Genomic DNA, 19472 nt, shown 5'->3' with positions numbered 1-19472 from the left:
CTGGTCACCTTGGTGTCACTCGCACTTATGATCGCGTCAGGCGCCGTTTCTTCTGGCCTGGTCTCTATCGCTCCGTCCAACGATATGTCGCTAGCTGCGACAAATGCCAGCGCCGCAAGAGGCCAGCTATGTTACCTGCCGGTCTGCTTCATCCTATAGACATTCCCGCCGAACCATTCTTTCGTGTTGGGCTCGACCTTCTTGGTCCCTTTCCAACCTCGACGTCAGGCAACAAGTGGGTCGCCGTAGCGACCGACTACGCGACGCGATACGCCATTACCCGTGCCCTCCCAACCAGTTGCGCTACGGATATCGCCGACTTTCTCCTTCATGACATCATCCTGCATCATGGTGCTCCTCGACAGCTTCTGACCGATCAAGGCCGATACTTTTTGTCTCGCGTCATCGATGACATCCTTCGTTCCTGCTCTACCCACCACAAGCTCACAACTGCTTAGCACCCCCAAACGAATGGACTCACAGAGCGCCTGAACCGAACTCTGACCGATATGCTTTCAATGTACGTCTCCGCCGATCACCGCGATTGGGACGCTACTTTGCCGTACGTTACTTTCGCCTACAACTCGTCCCGACATGACACGACTGGCTACTCCCCGTTTTATCTCCTGTATGGACGCGAACCTTCTCTGCCTCTTGATACTTTACTTCCTGTCAGCTCAACCACCACGTACGTTCGCGACGCCCTAGCGCGCGCCGACACAGCTCGCCAGATCGCACGTGAACGGCTCACAGTGTCTCAGGCTTCCCAGAAAGCCCTGTATGATAGTCGCCACAGAGACGTTTCTTACTCCACAGGCGCTCTCGTGCTACTGCGGTCTCCGTCCCGGCGCATCGGTCTTTCCGAAAAGCTATTGTCCCGCTACGATGGTCCTTACAGGGTGCTACGTCAAGTCACCGACGTTACGTATGAGATCGAGCCAGTCACCGCGCCAGCGCCGACTACGCCCCCACCCTCTGCTATCGTGCACGTTGCGAGACTTAAGCCGTACGTAACTGAACCCTCTGGTCCGTCGTAGCAAGCACCGGGTCGGCGCTCTCGCCCCGGGGGGGTAGTGCCACGAGACAGTGAAGGGGCTGCTACTGTCGGTCGGACGAAGACGACGGCGACGAAGTGGCCAGAGGCGCGCGACAGCCTTGCATCCGTCGCTGCTGCTTGTCCAAACATTGTATATAGCCATACTCACTCCCTAAATAAACGTTATCTCCGTAACAATATCAGCATGACGGACCGACATTCTTGTCTTCCACAAGCTGTGGAGGCTCAGGAGCATGAACGTATCGCACGGTATTTCACCTTCATTATCAGTGGCCAAGAAACGTATACCTATCAGCGTGATTGGAAGATCTTTTTTGAGCGTTCGTTGTAGGATGTCCCAATGAAACATTGCATCCCAACAGTCAATGAAAGCATGATCAATGGTCTCCGGTTTTTTGCAGAGCAAGCAGTTAGCTGTCCATGGCACGTAAATCCGTTTCTGTTCTAACCATGTCTTTACTGGCAATGTATTGGTATGAAATTTAAAAAAAGAAACTTTTAACTGTAGATCTTACGGGCATCCTTCTTACTCTCTTCAAAACGTCATTTCCTGGTCCTCCACAGTTTACAGTTCGGTATATAGGTATTGGCATCCTAACATCCACTAAATCTTTAAAGAGCTTTTTCTTTGTTATGGTACATAAATATTCCAAGGAAAACCTCGCATGCAAGATACGAAAAGACATAACCACTTCGCCCATATATCCAGTCACACTTTGACCTCTGTCTTCACAAGACGCTATAATGAACTCTGGCAGAGCTTTTGCCAGCCGTACCTGAATTACTGTTCGCAAGAAACCATCACTTTGGTCTCGTAAAAAGAAAACGCGCGACACAAGCTGCTTGATATACAAGTGAGCGAGACCCAGTCCACCACTGTGAACTGACCAAAACAAATTACTGCGGCTGACCCTTTCCCAACTGGAAGCCCAAATAAACACAGCGAATACCCTATGTATCTTTGCACATTCACTCTGGCCCCATGAACAGAATTTCCATTACATACCACACGTTGGCTACTAAAAACAAGTTACAAGCACTGGCGCGGCAGAACTTGACAAGCCTCGTCCCATCCAGCCACCTGCTTTTTCCTTCATCTTATCAGTTTCGTCCAACTACTAATTCTTGCTATCTTTGTAATACTGGAGTGGCACTCCCAGATATTTTGCTGGTATGGTCGTCCAGCGTGCCGATGCAAAACAATCTGGCGTTACGTCCCAATGACCATGCCATATGCCGCAGCATTTTTCCCAATTTATTTCAGATCCAGTTTGCTTGCAGTACTCTTTGCCACGCGAACGGCTTCTCGGATACTTTCTCGATCATCGCAGAAAACAGCAATGTCATCCGCGTACGCCAACAATTTTACTTCGGTCCTTTGCAGTCTAAATCGTCTAATATTCTCGCTACGGGTCACGGCTAAACATAATGGCTCAAGGTACACCGCAAAAAGCAGGAGGCTGAGTGGACATCCTTGCCGGACGCTGGATTTGACTGAAATCTTTTCACTTAGGTTTTTATTAATGATAATCTGTATAGTGCAGTCCCGATATGCCATTTTTACTCCGTCCATAATAACATTGCCAACGTTTACGTAATTAAGAATAAGAAACAGCACTTCATGTGACACTCGATCAAATGCCTTCGCTAGGTCGAGCTGCAGCATGGCAACTCGACCTGAAAAGGCGTCACAGCATTCGAGTACACTGCGCGCCACATGAGTGTTGGTGGAAATGGTGCGCCCTTTGATGCCACATGTTTGGTGGGGCCCTACAATGTCTTTGATCACAGTTTGTAGCCTCTTCGCCAGGATTTTCATTAATACCTTGTAGTCTGTATTTGTAAGACTAATTGGTCTATATGAGCTTACTGATAGAAGCTTCTCGTCATCGTCTGTCTTTGAGATTAGGACCATATGGCCACTACGAAATGACGGAGGTACTTGCTTTTTCTCGTATGCCTCAGCGAACACTTGTAATAATATATATGACACTTCAGGTGCGAAAGCTTTATAAAAAGCAGATCCCAGCCCATCCGGTCCCGGCACCTTTCCGTCAGCCAGCTCTTCTATCGCATGCTCGATGTCACGTTTGCTGATCTGTTCTTCTAATCTCTCTCTTACGTCATCATCAAGTTGCGGCATGGCTTTCAAGAAATCTGTTTCAAACCCTAAATCCACCAGTTTCCTTTCCCCAAAAAGTTTCCGATAGTGCTCTGCAAAGGCGTTTTATATCATTTTTTGATCCGATGTGATCTTATCATCATACCTGATTTGTTGAATTTCATTCTTCATACCATACCTCTTTTCATCGGCCAGGGCGCGTTTGTTTGGCCTCTCATCAACCCATAGCCTCTCTGCTCGCGCCCGAATCACAGCAGTCTTATATTTTCTAATGTTAATAGCTTCCAATTCGTTTTTAACGGTGCTAATATCACCTGTAAACTTTCCAGGTTCGGCACTCTCCATCTCAAGCAAAACTCGAGCTGTCGTTGGAGCTCCTTTTCCTTAATTTTTTCATTGTGGCGCCTAACACATCCCCTTTCAATCGCGATCATTTTAACTTTAATTTTTAGCTCATCCCATGCTTCCGCATAGTCCCTTGGCTGGTCGTTTAATATTTTTGCTATTTCTTCTTTTACTCTGGTAAAAAAGCATTCATCTTCAAGAAGGTTTTGATTAAATTTCCCAAGCTGCCAGTTGAAACGTGACTGTTTTGGTCGGGTGCCAATGGTAAAAAACACCATACTATGATCGCTGAAAGAGACCGGCTGTGCAACATAGCCGTTACATATTGGTACAAGGTCAAGCGAAACATACGCTCTATCCAATCTCGCCTGACTGCCGCGCTGACAATGCGTATATTGCAGTTGTGCTGTACCGATTAAGAGACGGCCAACATGTTCTAAGTTGTATTCCTGAACTAGGGTGTTCAAAAACAGAGCACTTTTGTCCCTCACTGCGGTTCGCTTAGCGCGATCTTGGGCATAACAGACGCAATTGAAGTCCCCCAAAAATATCATATACCTATCGCTATCACAACTTAAATACTGTTCAACTTCGGCGAAAAACACATTTCTTTCATGCATATCATTGGGCGCATACACACAAATAAGTCTCCACTGAAAACCACTGAAAGAAAAACCAAAAACGATAAGACGACCAGTTTCACGTACAGTGATCGCTTGCTCAGTGATACCCAAACTCTTTCGTATCAAAAGTAAATAGCCCCCGGACGTCCCCACAGCATGGCACACACAAGCGTTATAATACATCCTAAAAGTGGCTACCATGCGATCAGTTTGTTCTTCACTTTCAACCTTTGTTTCTTGTACTGCATCAAGATCCAGTTCATTTTCAGCAAGGAGGCGACTGACCTGATATTGCCGACATCTTGCGGCAAGGCCACGTACATTAAGCGTGGCCACTCGCAGTCCAATCACCAGATTCACTGCCATTGTCGATTAAAAACAAACTGACCGCATATTGCGCATTCCGCACCTACACCCAACGTGCATAACGTCCAACAGATGCATGCATCTGTATACAGAGATTCCAGTATACAGAGATTCCCACAATTTCCAAAAACTGTCTTCACGCGTACCTTGGATGCGTAGCACACGACCTTTCTCGATTTTGTAGACATGGTGCGTGGTTCTCCGCCCGTGCGCCTTCGCAGGCACGTGTTCACGTCCTACTTGAGCTTTGTAGCCGCCGGTTTTCTATCCGGCGGGATAATTGGTTTCGGTCAAAAGGTCGGCCGACGCGTAACCACCGATTTTGCAGGCGGTTCCTCGCTTGAAGGTTCTCCTAAATCGCCGTCCTCGCGGTCGGTTTGGTCGCGAGTTCTTTTCACGACGGACCCGCTTACGCCAGCTACTTCCATTTCCTCAGCATACGCTTCGTCGCTGCAAGTCGTATCGGTGCTTGATGGTTCTCTACGCTGTCAACCATGTTTGGGTCGTTTTTTGCGCTGTGTTTCACTTCATCTCCAGGCTCACTCGTCCCGGGCGGTTTTCCCTCCTCTGGTCCCCGTGGCTCTTGCTCAGGGGGCGTCACCGGTGCCTTCCTCTGATCCGCATCACCAGGAGACACTTCAGCAACTTCGGCTTCATCCATTAGAAGCTCAACCATTTCCTCTTTTGCTGCTGGCCCTGTCACGCTCGCGTATGTTTTCACGCACTGCGACTCGTCATGCCCATAGCGACGGCAGAGTGCGCAACGAGGAACGCGGCAATCCCGACGGATGTGTCCGGTGTTCCTGCACCGAAGGCAAAGGGGTGCTCTGCCTGGTGCTACTACCAAGACCTGTTCTCCCGCGACACGCAACAAATGTGGCACGTCTTCCACTGTCAGTCCCTTCCGCAACACTAAATTGACAAGCCGTGTTGACGAACCTTTCTCTCGCAGTCCATGAACACGCCACCGTTCTCGAGTAATGTCCTTGACAGTGCCGAAGGGTGCCAAGGCTTCGCACACAACCTCGTCCGGAAGGTTGTGAAGCATCCAATGTACAGCGGTGAGCACTGTTAGGGTGAACACGCGAGCGCGTGGCCGACGGCACTATCAGCGCCGCGTAACAGCCATCGTTGGAAACATTGCACATGCGCAGCATGTGCTTTGCGAAACACTCTTTCCACCGCGCGCATCACGTCATCGATACGCTTGTTCGTCGTCTGCTAGCCGCATTTTTTGTTCGCTGAGCTGATACCTTCTGCATTTCAAGGTCCATCTGGATTGAAGATTGGCGCGTGAAGGAAAAAAGTGAGTGTAAGAGGGATAATTATTAAACTTTTTATTCAAGAAAATTGCACTTTTGCAATTCAAGTTAAACAAGACCATGAGAACAAATATAAAAACATGAGCAAATCTAATAGCGAGTCATGTGACCACTTACAGCAACGACTTCAGCTATTCTGGACGGTAACGAGTCGTAAAGTGATCGAACATATTCCCGATCGGCTTTCAGCCTTTCCCACTCGTTGCTGACTTGCGCCCACAACTGGTCCGAAGTCGCGGAATAAAGGGGCTTCCTTGCCAAAGAAGCTTTCAGACGGCCCCACACGTTTTCTATCACATTCAGGTCCGCTCCTTTCGGAGGCCATTCCAGTAGCTGCATGTGCTGCTCCGCCTGGAACTCCTTGACAGCCCGCGCCGTGTGTATCGGTGACCGGTCCTGTTGGAACAGGTAATCACCGTCTGGGAATAAACCGCTCGCATATGGCAACAGCACATTGTTCAAAATGTTGCAGTATTGTTCCGACGATAAGTGTCCACGTATACGTTGCAGGGGCCCTAAACCATATCTTGAAACAGCACCCCACACGTTCACACTCGATCTTCCACTGGCAGAAACACCTTGCACGTTGTCCGGGTCGTTCCTGCGTGGCATTGTGACGTTAACTAAAACAATTGCTTTTCAAAGCAGGAAGTTTGCCTCACCGTGTGCCTGGTAGTCTCCAAACACGCAATCTTTGGTCTTGTCGCGTCGAAAACGTCGACTCATCCGAAAAGATGACGCGACCCCACTCTTCTGATGTCCATGCTTCGTGCAGCTCAGCGAACTGCCGTCGTGCGTCCTTGTTTGCCGCCGTTAGTAGTGGCTTCTGCGCTGCGACGCGACTGCGAAGGCCCGCAGTACGCAGGCGACGTCGAACAGTGGTGTCCGAAACGTCCAAATCCAAGTCCTCGCGTATTGCTGGGGCTGGCAAGAAAGGGTTACGAACAGCAGCTGCAACTATGAGGGCGTCTTCATCGTCTGTGGTAGCTTTAGGGCGGGGCGCGCGGGGTGCATCCTGAATGCGACCTTCATACTTGTAGGCTTGAATTATCCTGTTCACAGTCTTCAGGGGCCTATTAACTAAAGCGCCAATATACCGCTGGGAATAACCTTTCAGGGAAAGATCGACAATTGACCGCCGTTCATCATCGGGAACCCTAGCCATAATACGATCTGGCGACAGAATGAACGGCTGCGAAAGATGTTTGGTTGTTTTATATACGGCGTTGCATGCACAACAACTTTGAAGGGAACGAATAGACACGCCCCCATAGATATACAAGTTTTTTTTGTCTTGTTCTGTTCAAGCACAGATGTTTAAAGAAATCTTAAAATGCAGGATGCATGGGCTTAGAAAACAAAAATGCGGCTAGCAGACGACGAACAAGTGCATTCATGACGTCATGCGCGCGGTGGAACAATTATTTCGCGGAAGGCGTGATGCGCATGCGCAATGTTTCCAGTGATGACCGTAACGGGGCGCTGACAGTGCCGTCGGCCACGCGCTCGCGTGTTCACCCTAACAGTGCTCACCGCTGTACCTTTAGACGCCCTGCTTGGTTCCTAGGATCGATAACCATGCAACGCCGCTCTTTGACCTTGACCTCTCTTGCACATAGCATTTGCTTCACAGCTTCACCGTTCTTCAATGTTACTGCCCATACGTGACTCATTTGATACGCCCCTAGCGCAACTACGTCGGGCAGCAAGTTCAAACTTGCGAGCATGTCCCAGAAATGTTCCACGCGATACGGTCTAGCACGCATGTCTGCGTGTAAAAAGAAAGTGTTCAAAACCACTCGTCCAGTTGGTAATTGTGGCAGCAGCACCTGATACTCCGAATCCTCGTTCATATTTGTCCTGGTACCGCGGCCCTGTTCGGTCGCTGAAGCGGCTCCGATGCTGACGGAGCTCATGTCAACCACGTCCGTACCCGACGGTGTCCGGAAGTGGAATTGATAACCACTACACCACGGGAACCTTTTTTTTTTCTATTTTTTTCTTTATTACCTTGTGATCAATATTTCACAGATACAGCAATTGCCAACAAAAAGTACAGGAAAATCCCTAGCCACTCGGCTAGTTCGTGTGTTTTCAAAGGGCCCGATTGTGGCCAAATGATCAAAAATAGTAATCCATTCTGGAGGATCTAGTGCCTTGTATGCATCTCGTATGTAGATAACAGCTTCAATGAAATAATCTCTTGCCGATCTTGGACTCAAATGCGCATGTCTGACGTCCATTCTTGTTCGCCAGACACTGTGCATACTCATCACTATGAACATATCACTTGGTACACCCTCTGGTTCCACACAAGGTAAGTAACGAATTACGAAAGCGCTTAAAGGTAGGTCCTTTTTTAAGGTCCTTTGAAGCACATTCCATAGGAACATCGTGTCATGGCAATCAAGAAAAAGATGTTCAATTGTTTCCGGTTTTCTACATATTAGGCAGTTTACAGACCATGGAACGAAGAGGCCTTTGTTCTGCAGCCATGATTTCACAGGGAGGGTATCGGTATGCAACTAAAAAAAAAGGATTTCATTGAGGGGGGCTTTGACTGGCATTCGCTTAACACGCTTGAGGACGTCGCGCTCTGAACCCAGCTGGTACAGCCCGTGGTACACAGGAATTGGCAAAAAAACATGAAGTAAGTCTTTGTACAATCGCTTGCGTGTCACAGACGATAAGTATTCATAGGAAAGTCTGGCGTTAAGAACCTTCATAGCCCCTACAACTTCGCGTAGGTAGCCAGATAACAACGCTGGCCGAAAAAAAAAACGTTGATACAACGTAGTCTGGCAAGGAATCTCGTAATCGCACTTGGATTACAGTTCGAAGAAATACGTCAGCTTGATCACGCAAGAGAAAAAACCTCGTCACAATCTGCTTAAAAAACAGGTGCGATAGCCCCAAGCCCCCCGTTTTTAACTTTATGAAAAAGGTTGCAACGACTCATGCGCTCCCAAGTCGACCCCTAGATAAAGACTGCAAACACTCTGTGCAGTTTTTGTACAAAAACCCTAGTCATGCTTAACACCTGGAGCACATAGTACACTTTAGCTATCAAAAACACATTACAAACGGCTGCTCTTGAAAACATAGAAAAATTATGACCCCCCATTTTTCTGTTTGTAATTTACCTCTTCTTGCTTCATCTGCCCAATAGTCTTTTCTGTCCTTATATTTATTTTTATTTCATTTTATTTAGATACCCTAAGGGCCCACAGGGGCATTACATAAGGGGGGAACATAAAGCAGAACACAATTTTTACAAATGAAGAAGCATCGCAGGTGGTAAATACAGCACTTTGGGGTACAGCAAGTCGTGAAACATATTAACAAGGTAAATATTCTTACAAAATTCATACTCAACGAAGCAAGAACAAAATAGCGAAAGCGAATAAGTGCTCTGGGAGAGAAAAATGTTACTAAAAGTGCTAGGATTGTAAATACGTTAGTAATGCTGAATGAAATAAAGAAGACTGTGTTATCGTGGCAATTCTGGAGGGTAACTCAATCCATTCTTTTATTGATAAGGTTAACGGCGAATTCTTGTACTTTTCCGTCGGGCGAAGATAGGGTTAACTTTATAGGCATGATCGATGCGATGTGAAGTATGAGGTGGCGGTAAAATGTCTGAACGGGCAAATGATGTGTTGTTGTGATACAGTGTGTGAAAAAAGCATAATCTGGCGAATTTTCTGCGCATTGCGAGTGGCGGCATGTTTAGTGCTTGCTTCAAAGATGAAACGCTTTGAAATCGGGAGTAGGATGACATGATGAATCGCGCTGCTTTATTCTGGACGGCTTCGAGTAGATAAGTCGTGTTTCAGTTGAACTCCTAGATAGCTATCGGGAGTTGTGCTCCATTTTATGTTGCACATCATGTCTGGAGCACTCTCCCAGCTGCCATGCCAGAACCCAAGACATTTATTCCAGCTTATCATGCTTCCTGTTGCACTACAAAAATTGTTAGCCTCTTCTACAACTTCGTACACGCTTTCTTCATTTGCGCAAAATGCAGCTATATCATCCGCATAAGCGAGGATTTTAACTTCAATGTTGAAGAAAGTGTAGCCTCGAATACTCGGATTTGCAAGTACTTTTAAACAAAAGGGTTCCAGGTAAAGATCAAAGAGGAGGGATGACAAACAACAGCCTCGTTTTACAGATGTTTCAACACGAATCATTTCACTTAGTTTCTTATTGATGACAAGTCTCGCTGTACATTTATCATAGACCATTTTCACTCCATCTAGAATTACAGATCCTACATTGACGTACTTCAGGATGAGGGACAGAATTTCATGCACAGCTCTATCAAAAGCCTTGTTCAAATCCTGTTGAACCATTGCAACTCGATCCTGCATAGCGTCGCAACATTCGAGAACCGTTCTTGCTACGTGAATATTTGTAAGAATTGTTCTTCCTTTATATAATTACGCAAGACTGATGTGGACCTACAAGGGACTTGATAGCACTTTGGAAACGGCGAGCCAAAACTTTCATAAAGATCTTGTAATCAGTATTCGTTAAGCTTATTGGTCGGTATGCTTCCACAGAAAGCAGTTTCACCGGGTCATTAGTTTTCGGAATCAGGATCACATGGGATGTTCGAAAGGACGGTGGTGTTAGTTTTTCTTCGTAGCATTCTTCTATAACTCGATGTAGGGACTCTGCCATGTCTCTTTTGAAGAACTTGTACACGGCGGCACCGAGACCATCTGGACCAGGAGATTTGCCAGGACTGAGGTCGTCTATCGCCTGCTCAACTTCCCCGACGGTTATTCGCCTTTCCAGTGACTGTTTTGTTTCGTCAGAAAGCTTAGGCATAAGCGGCAGAAAATCGCTTAGAAACCGTTCAGTATCGCATGTTTTATCACTAAATAATCTTCTATAATATTCAACAAAGGCAAGCTGTATCAGTTCACGATCTTGAGTAACGTCATTCGAAAACTGATTTCGTTAATTTATTTTGTTACTGCATGTTTCTTTTCGTCGCATAGCGCGCGTTTGGTGGGCGTTTCGCCCAACCAAAGCCGCTCGGACCACGCCCTTATCACTGCGCCACGATACTTTTCTGCTTCTATGGTCTCGAGCTTCGCCTTTACTGCTTTTATTTCTTTCGAGAACAGCCCACGGTTAGCTATTTCTACGCTAACCATGTAATCTAACTCGCTATGCAGCTCTTTTTCTTGCTGCCTTTCTTTCTGCCTTAAAACACTTGCTCTTTCCAATGCGGCGACCTTCAAGTCGCATTTAAACTGTTCCCACACCAGCATAAAGTTACATGTTTGATTTAACCGCATGCTACCTATATATTACTTGATCTTTGCAACGAAAAAGTCATCCTGTACTAATTTGTTGTTGAATTTCCACAATTCTCAGTTAAACTTTGACACTTTTTTCTTTGTACCAATGGTAAGTATGACTACAGAGTGATCACTAAAGCTCACATGCTGTGTATCATAATTGGAACATAAAGACACTAACTCAAAAGGGACATAAATTCGGTCTAATCTGGCATGAGGTACATTTTGAAAATGGGTGTATTTGCTTGGTCTTCATGCGTCAACACTAAAGCTACATCTTCGATTTCATTATCCTCAATCATTCGATGCAATAATTCTGCACTTTTATCGCTATAAGTTTTACTATAGAATTTATCTTCGGGTCTGCATACGCAATTGAAGTCACCAAGCAATAACACACTTCTTTCGCACTCTAGACAGGGTTGCATGGTACTAAAAAACTTTCTCGCTCAAAGATTCTATTCGGTGCATAGACACAAACTACTCGCCAGGGAATTTCAGCATAAAGAAAATCAGAAAAAACTAGTCGGCCATTGTCACAAGAAGACACGGATTCAAAGATTCCAAGGCTCTTTCGAATAAAGATAGCACAGCCACCAGCCCTACCAACAGCATGGCTCACACACACATTATATCTGTTGCGAAAGACTTCAACCATTCGATCAGTTAGTTCTTTACTCTCGATTTTGGTCTCTAGCACCGCTAACACATCAATATCATTTTCTAAAAAGAATTCAATTCAGCTGACATTGTCTTCTTCGCGCGAAAGGCCTCTCGTGTTGAAGGTCGCGACACGCAGGGCATGCCTAAAGTTAGCTGCCATCTCTATTAGGAAATATTGCCAATAGCCTACTCACATCTTCGCGTCAAACATGCAGGCCCACCCGCGGTGAGAGTAGGCTCCATGATCACTGCACTTCCAGAGAAAAAAAGAACACGAGTGGGGTTGTAAAACAAAAGAAAACAAGAACAAAACAAAAAAAAAAGGGTAGCCGCCGCTAAGAAGGCGGCGGCGTGGAATTAGTCCGTTGGTCTGTCGTAAGGTTTGGCACTGGCTTGAAAGGCTGCCGTCTGGAAGTTGCAGCCTTTGTGGGAGGTTCCCTGGTTGTCTCTGAAACACCACTCGCAATGGTGTCCCCAGTCTCCTCTCGCGTCCTCTTTACAGGACCGCTGCCAGTTTCTGCCATGTCGACCTCGGTGATGGCATCCTCTGTGGCTTTCGCGTTCTCAGGAAGAGTGCCGTTGGTGCCTTGGGTCTTGATTGCGTCTTCCTTTAGTGCTTCTGGGCTCGCTGCGGTAGCAACACGCGTAGGGCCTTTCTCGCGACTCAATTCCTTGACATGTTATCACATGGTGTTTGTAGAGTGAGTGAAAAACTTTTATTGTCGCTATATACAAAGAGAGAGTTTAGGACGAGCCACAAGGGCTCGCCCCGTACAAAGTCTAGGAGGGGTTCCTATTCCGGGACCCCTGTGGCTTTTGCGGCAGCTCGGGCTCGGTCCACCAGGGCACGTTGGTCCTGTATGGTCGAGCAGCCGAGCAGGGCAGCCTCCTAGCTCTCTCGGGAAGGATGGGGGTGGGGGAGGTAGGCCGGGTTGTTGGGGCATGCCCATACCATGTGGTAGGTGTTCGCGGACACGTTCCCGCAGTGCGGGCACTCGCCTGAAAAAGCTCAATTAAAATGCTTCAGTACTGCCGGGCACAGTACTGTGTTGGTATAGAGGCGCAGGAGCCAGCGCTCCTCTGCCTTCGTGAGGCCTTTACACGGGGGAGGATACCGGCCGTGAGAAGATTGGTAGAAAATAGAAATTTGCCGGAAATTAATAGCCGAATTGAAATCCTGGTCCTCTATATGCGACGGATGAGGCGATGCCCGGTAGTTAAGCGCGCGGGCGGTAGCGTCTGCTACCTCATTTCCCTCGATCCGCGCATGTGCTGGGGCCCAGATGACGGTTCGCCGGGTCGGGTAACCCTGGTACTCACATCGGTGAAGAATTTTAAAGGCACGATACGGAATGCGTCCCTGCTGCAGGTTGCGACAGGCTTCCCTAGAGTCGGTGATGATGACTCGGGAAGCTGGATCCGCGGCGCCTAGCGCGATGGCGACTTCCTCCGCGCAGTGTTGCCAGGTCCGAAGAGGCGGCGTAGCCAAAAGCTAGAGAAGCTGTAGCCCAAATGTAGCCAAACACAAAAAAGTGAAACAAATTTCGTAGCCAAATATAGCCATTTTTATTTGCAGTTTGATTTGTGTATACATTTTCACATTCGACGACGGCAATCCTTTGTTACACAACCCGTCGTAACAAAATGTCCGTGCCGCCGTTTTGGTCGGCCCATGACATTGCCAACAGCGACATCAAGCTTGCACAGAACACTTTTTGGTTGGGCCCGGAAGCTCTTAAGTTCCAACAAATCGCTGCAGAGGGCGAAATCAGTGCTTTTATTTTATGACAGATAGGCCTAAGTTATTATTTTTAGTTATTTACAGTAATATTAACTACGAACACTGATTTTTAGCTGTTGTGAACGCAAAATAATGTTTAGCATCATCGATCTCTCACGTCATCTCTGCCTACGGCATAGATGGTCAGCTGTTCAGCGATCTGCGACGTGCTCACGGCTTCTTTTTTATGAGATAAAACAAGTTCTTCGCGCTATGATATCTCCTGCTATTTGTCTCATCGTGCTATCTTGTTTTCTCTGTTTTTTTTTTCAATTAGCTTGGCCCGGGTTTCTGGTATATGCTCTATATACTATCCATTTACATCCACCTGGCCACCATCTTAGGTCTCTAGCACGGCGTGCATTGAAATCTCCTATGATGACCCATGGGGCAGGACACACACTCAAGATATCTGCTAATCTTTTCGTTTCAAAATTGCTTGAAGGCGATATATACACGCCTATGAGAGTAAACAATAGTTTGTTCTTTTTAACTGTGATGCATATATATTGATTGTCGTCGTGAGGCGGAATTGGTTGCAAAACATAGGTAAGTTCACGACGAACAAAAACGATGATTTTGCTGCATGCACCATTTGTTGAAGACCTAATTAATTCGTACCCTGACAGTCTGACCATCCGGCATGGGGAAGTACAAGAACCAATGCAAAAGGACGAAGATTACCAAGCATCGCCTACAACTATGACCTTACTCTCCTGAACGATGGTAGCCCCACCTTTCTTCGAGGCGTCACATACGGCAGCTGCCTCGACCTTGCTTTCGTCTCCAACTCTCTCGCCAAATGTGTGAAGTGGTTTCCAGACATTGAGACGCATGGGAGCGATCACATTCCCACTTATCTTAACATCAAAGGCTTGTCGTCTAGATCTGGTCCACGGAAGACCATTCGGACCATTCAATGGGCCACCTTCAAATCTGATATGGAAGATGCTTGCCGCGAGGGCCTACCATCCGGGTTAGAGCAAACAATTAAAAGTACGAGGCAAAACGCCACCCGCATGATGACGATCTCTTCCAAGCGAAACGACTTCGACATAGAATTAGAGCGACTACGAGCACTTCATCGCCGGGCGGAACGTCGATATCGGCGTACGAAATCAATCCATGACCTTAGGGCGGCCAGGAGGATGCAAAAGAAGATCCAACGTCGCATGGATAGATTAGCATCGGAACGTTGGGCAACGTTTTGCCAGACACTAGACCCCCGCAAGCCACTGTCTCACATTTGGAAAACGATGCAAGGTCTGCGTTGCCTTCCGGAACAGCGTTTTCCATTCAAGGCACTCGCGCTCTTCCAAGGGCGGCAAGACATCGATGTCGCAGAGGACTTTTGTGCTATGATCGCCGACCAAGCGACTCGTCCAGATCCTCCAGCCCGAGGTGACGTCCCCCAATCCCGGGATTGCCGCATGGACCTTCCATTTACAATGGAGGAGCTCGAAGCGGCACTAGCTCTCTGCAGGCGTTCTTCATCTCCGGGTCCAGATGGTATATCATACCGAGCCTTGTGCTATCTTGGAGAATCTGCACGGAGAGAATTGTTGAGCCTTTACAACTCCTCATGGCAGGAGGGAAACGTTCCTGACGAATGGAAAGTAAGCCGCCTGGTGCCACTCTTGAAGCAGGGCAAATCCCAACTCGAGCTCACCTCTTACCGCCCAATAGCGCTGGCCAGCTGTGTAGGCAAGGTAATGGAACGGATGCTCCTTGGCCGCCTAGAATGGTACCTTGAACACTACAATATTTATCCGAATTTCATGGCTGGTTTCCGACGTGACCGCTCTTCCATCGACAATGTAGTTGATCTCGTTTCGTATGTTCAGCACGAAAGGTCCCGTAAGCGTTTATCTGCAGCTTTATTCTTAGATGTGAAAGGCGCATACGATAACGTATTACATGAGTCCATTCTCGATGCTCTTTCGACGGTTGGCCTAGGTGGTCGAGTCTTCTTGTGGATTGCAAGTTACCTATCTGCAAGATCATTCTTTGTGTTAACTGACGATGGCCCGACTACGCGACGCTATACGAGCAGAGGCGTTCCTCAAGGCGGTGCTCTCAGCCCGACGCTATTCAACCTCGCTCTTCTTGGACTTGCTGAATACTTACCAACTACCATCAAGATTTCAATATACGCAGACGACATCTGTGTCTGGACTTCGGCAGTCACACGTCCTCAGATACGTGCGCGGCTTCAAAGAGCAGCAACTTTGACAGCGAGCTACTTGTGTAAACAAGGTCTCAGCATATCACCAGAAAAATGCGCACTAGTGGCATTTACTCGCAAACCAATGACGCCTTATGTCATCTCAATCAGTGGGCGGACCATTTCCTATGTCAGAACCCACAGGTTTCTTGGCGTAATCATTGACCGAGACCTCTGTTGGAGCCCACACGTGGCCTACATGAAACGGCGCCTGACAGCAACTTCCCAGTTGTTTAAATACTTGACAGGAAAGACATGGGGGATGTCAGTAGACGCAATGCTGAAACTCTACAGAGCTCTCTTTCTCGGGTTTTTAAGATATAGTCTACCTGTACTGAACAACACTTGCAAGACAAATATTCGTGTTCTGCAGGCAGAACAAGCTCAAGCACTCTGAGTTTGCCTTGGTTTGCCTAGATGCACGTCAACAGAGGCAACTATTGCGATTGCCGGGGACCATCCGATGCAAACTCACATTACGGTGGAAGCCCTGAGAACGCACATCAGACATTTTGCACGTGCCCCCTATCACCACCTTGCAACACTACCTTCGGACCGGCGCCAAGCATCGTTCTCTAAAACTATCATCAAGTACAACGACAAACTTCCCTCGGGCTTCACCGCTGCATCTAAACCATCAATACCCCCTTGGTGTCTTATTAGCCCCACAGTACATCTCAGTGTACCAGGAATCAAGAAAAAATCTGAGCTGTCGTCACCTGTGCTGAAACAACTGTCTCTGCTTCTTCTACACGAGAGGTATGCGGACAGTGTACATATTTATACTGATGGCTCCACAAACCTCCAGTGTTCGTCCGGTGCTGTGGTTGTCCCAGCAAGAGCTATTACCATTAGCTTCAGGACTGACCATCCAACGGCATCGACATCTGCGGAACTAGCTGCTCTTCGTGCGGCACTTCGTTTCGTCAATCGGGAGTCACCTCGACAATGGTCAATCTTCAGTGACTCAAAGGCAGCCCTACAATCTGTGCTATCAGCTCTGCGTCGCGGGCCATACGAACAGCTCGTATTCGATATTAGATACTTACTCCATACATCACAGGAGAAAGGACACCACGTGACGTTTCAGTGGCTTCCAAGTCACTGCGGCGTCATAGGGAATGAAAACGCCGATAATGCCGCTCGGGCAGCTCTTGACGACACACAGGAAGAGGCCATACCGCTCTCACGGTCCGACGCAGCCAGCAGACTTCGAGTGCTTGCACAGGAGATCACGCTCTCTCTATGGTGCACACCAAGCAGCCAGACCAACCGGAGCAATCGTCACAACCACCTGCCCTCTTTGATGCATCTCTGTATGCCAACTGGACTCCGCCGAAAAGAGGCCACTATGCTTTATCGCTTATGGCTAGGGGTGGCATTCACGAAATCTTATTCATTCCTCATTGGAATGGCCGACAACCCTTTTAGCAATGCCTGTCTTTGCGAGGAGACGCTAGAACATATTCTATGCGACTCTCCTGAATATAATGTTCCGAGACAGTCCCTGGCGTCCGTTCTAGCACACCTGGACAATCGACCACTGTCAATTAAAACCATTCTCGCGTGTCGTCGACAGAAGACATCGCAGCTGAAAGCAACGAAGGGACTGCTTAGGTTTTTAAAGGAAACGGGCTTGGACAAGCGGCTATGACAGTGATGTCACGTACCACGCAAGAGTGACGGACTGTGACTGACGATGTGTCTGCTGTGTACGTTATGTGCTCTCTCTCTCCTCCCCATCTTTCATTCCCCCTCACCCCGCTCCCATGTGTAGGGTAGCAAACCGGTTGTCCTGAACTGGTTAACCTCCCTGCCTTTCCTTCTCCACTCTTTCCTTCCTCTAGCACGGCAAGAACATGTGTTAAAATAAGGTGTCAGACAACAGATGCTACTCGCTTTCTGAATCGGGGTAAACGAAGCTATAGAAGATTACTACGCAAAACGGCACATCAGTCTAAGAATCGCGCAGTCGTTTTCGGCAACGAGCGCATCGTCAACGTAACTCGCTCGAAATGTCAAAAGCCGCGACGGCGCACAGAGAGCAAAGGTAAACAATAAATTGATAACAGTGGTTATACTGTGAAAACCGGTTACTGTAAAAAAGCAAACCATGTTGATGTGCTAATAAAGTTTTAGAATAGGGGCCCCCAAAGTTTGGGGACTAAAAGAGTTGTCGTTTTACCAATATACCTTCATCTCATTTTTGTCTTACCGCCTTCGTCGATGGCGACGACATTTCTTCTTCGTCATTCTATCGTCCTTCTATCGTGTTAGCGTTGGGGCCTAAATATTAAAACAAAATGTACCGTTTTATGATGAGAAGAGTAATTTAGATTTTCGTGTTTAATTACAAGGTATAACTGATTCTATTAGCAGCAAGCAACTTGTTGCCTATAGCTTTGAGTAACCAACTTGCATACCGTCACCCAGCCAAGTCCGTGTAAGGCCTACGAGCCATTAATTCGGAATCAGCGGCGTCTAAGGAATCAACCTTCATTACACATGTAACTTGAGAGAAAGCGATAACCGCAATCACTTCTCCTAGCTTACGAACTTCACGCGTTACCACCAATCGAGCCCAGTTTGGTGCTAGGTTAGAGCCGTCGCTTCGATGGGCGCCGCCATGTTTGTTGACAAAAGCTCTTCGCGCTCCCACTAAACCGATGAAATAGCATGCCCGACGCAAAATCCAAACACTGTTTGCGTCTTGCGCATGCGCAGTGGCTTCAACGCTATTTTTTGGGGGCCCCAAAACTTTTAAAGCCCATAATCTAAAACTCTATAAAATTTCTGGGGTTTTGCGAGCCAAAACCACGATATGATTGGGAGGCATGACGCAGTGAGGGACTCTGGATTAATTTTGGCCACCTCGGGTTCTTTAACGTGAACGTAAATCCAAGTACACGGGTGTTCATGCATTTCGCCTTGATGGACATGCGGCTGCCGTGGCCGGGAATCAAACCCGCCTCCTCGAGCCAGCAGCGCGGCACCTCGCAATTAGGCTGAGCAAACACGGTGGATGAAGTTCATGTGACGTGGTGCACTGATGTCATGGCGGCAAACATATTTCGATATTATCAGAATGAGCATCTGCATCCGTGACGTTACGGGCAAACTATCTAGAAGTAAAAGCACTAGAACCCACCTTTGGTTCGGGGTCTTGCTCCCATTCTTTTTATACGTTTCGCATATTGGCCTACTTCCCCATGTTCGGATTCTCCTCTTTAAAGAGGATCCGATCTTACGTCCAACCTATAGAAATGAATCTCGAATGTAAGCGCAAACAAAAATTCACTAGCACGAGAAGGAAAATGGCAGTAAAGCTTCGCGCGAGATACGTGGAGTAGGTCGAAAGCTGTTCCCGACGCGATACTTCACCGAGAATGAAGACGTGGCCATGAACACACTGCGGCGTGTCATCCACCCGTGCTTCCCTTCTTTCATGTCGGCGCCACGATCGGCCGATGGCCCCGACCCTATGTTATTGCTCTCCCTTCCTGAGCATAGCCATGTTAGTACAGTGTACTGTGAAAAACCCACTACTCCCAGGTTCATCCCGATGCCCGGGGATCGGGTGCATAATGGTCAAGCGGGGTGTAAGTTTAAGTGCATGAAAGATCAAAGCCACCGGCTCAGACAATGGTGCAGAGAC

The sequence above is a fragment of the Dermacentor silvarum genome, chromosome 1, assembly GCF_013339745.2.
Source record: "Dermacentor silvarum isolate Dsil-2018 chromosome 1, BIME_Dsil_1.4, whole genome shotgun sequence".
Taxonomy (NCBI): Eukaryota; Metazoa; Arthropoda; class Arachnida; order Ixodida; family Ixodidae; genus Dermacentor; species Dermacentor silvarum.
This window is presented reverse-complemented; position numbering follows the sequence as displayed.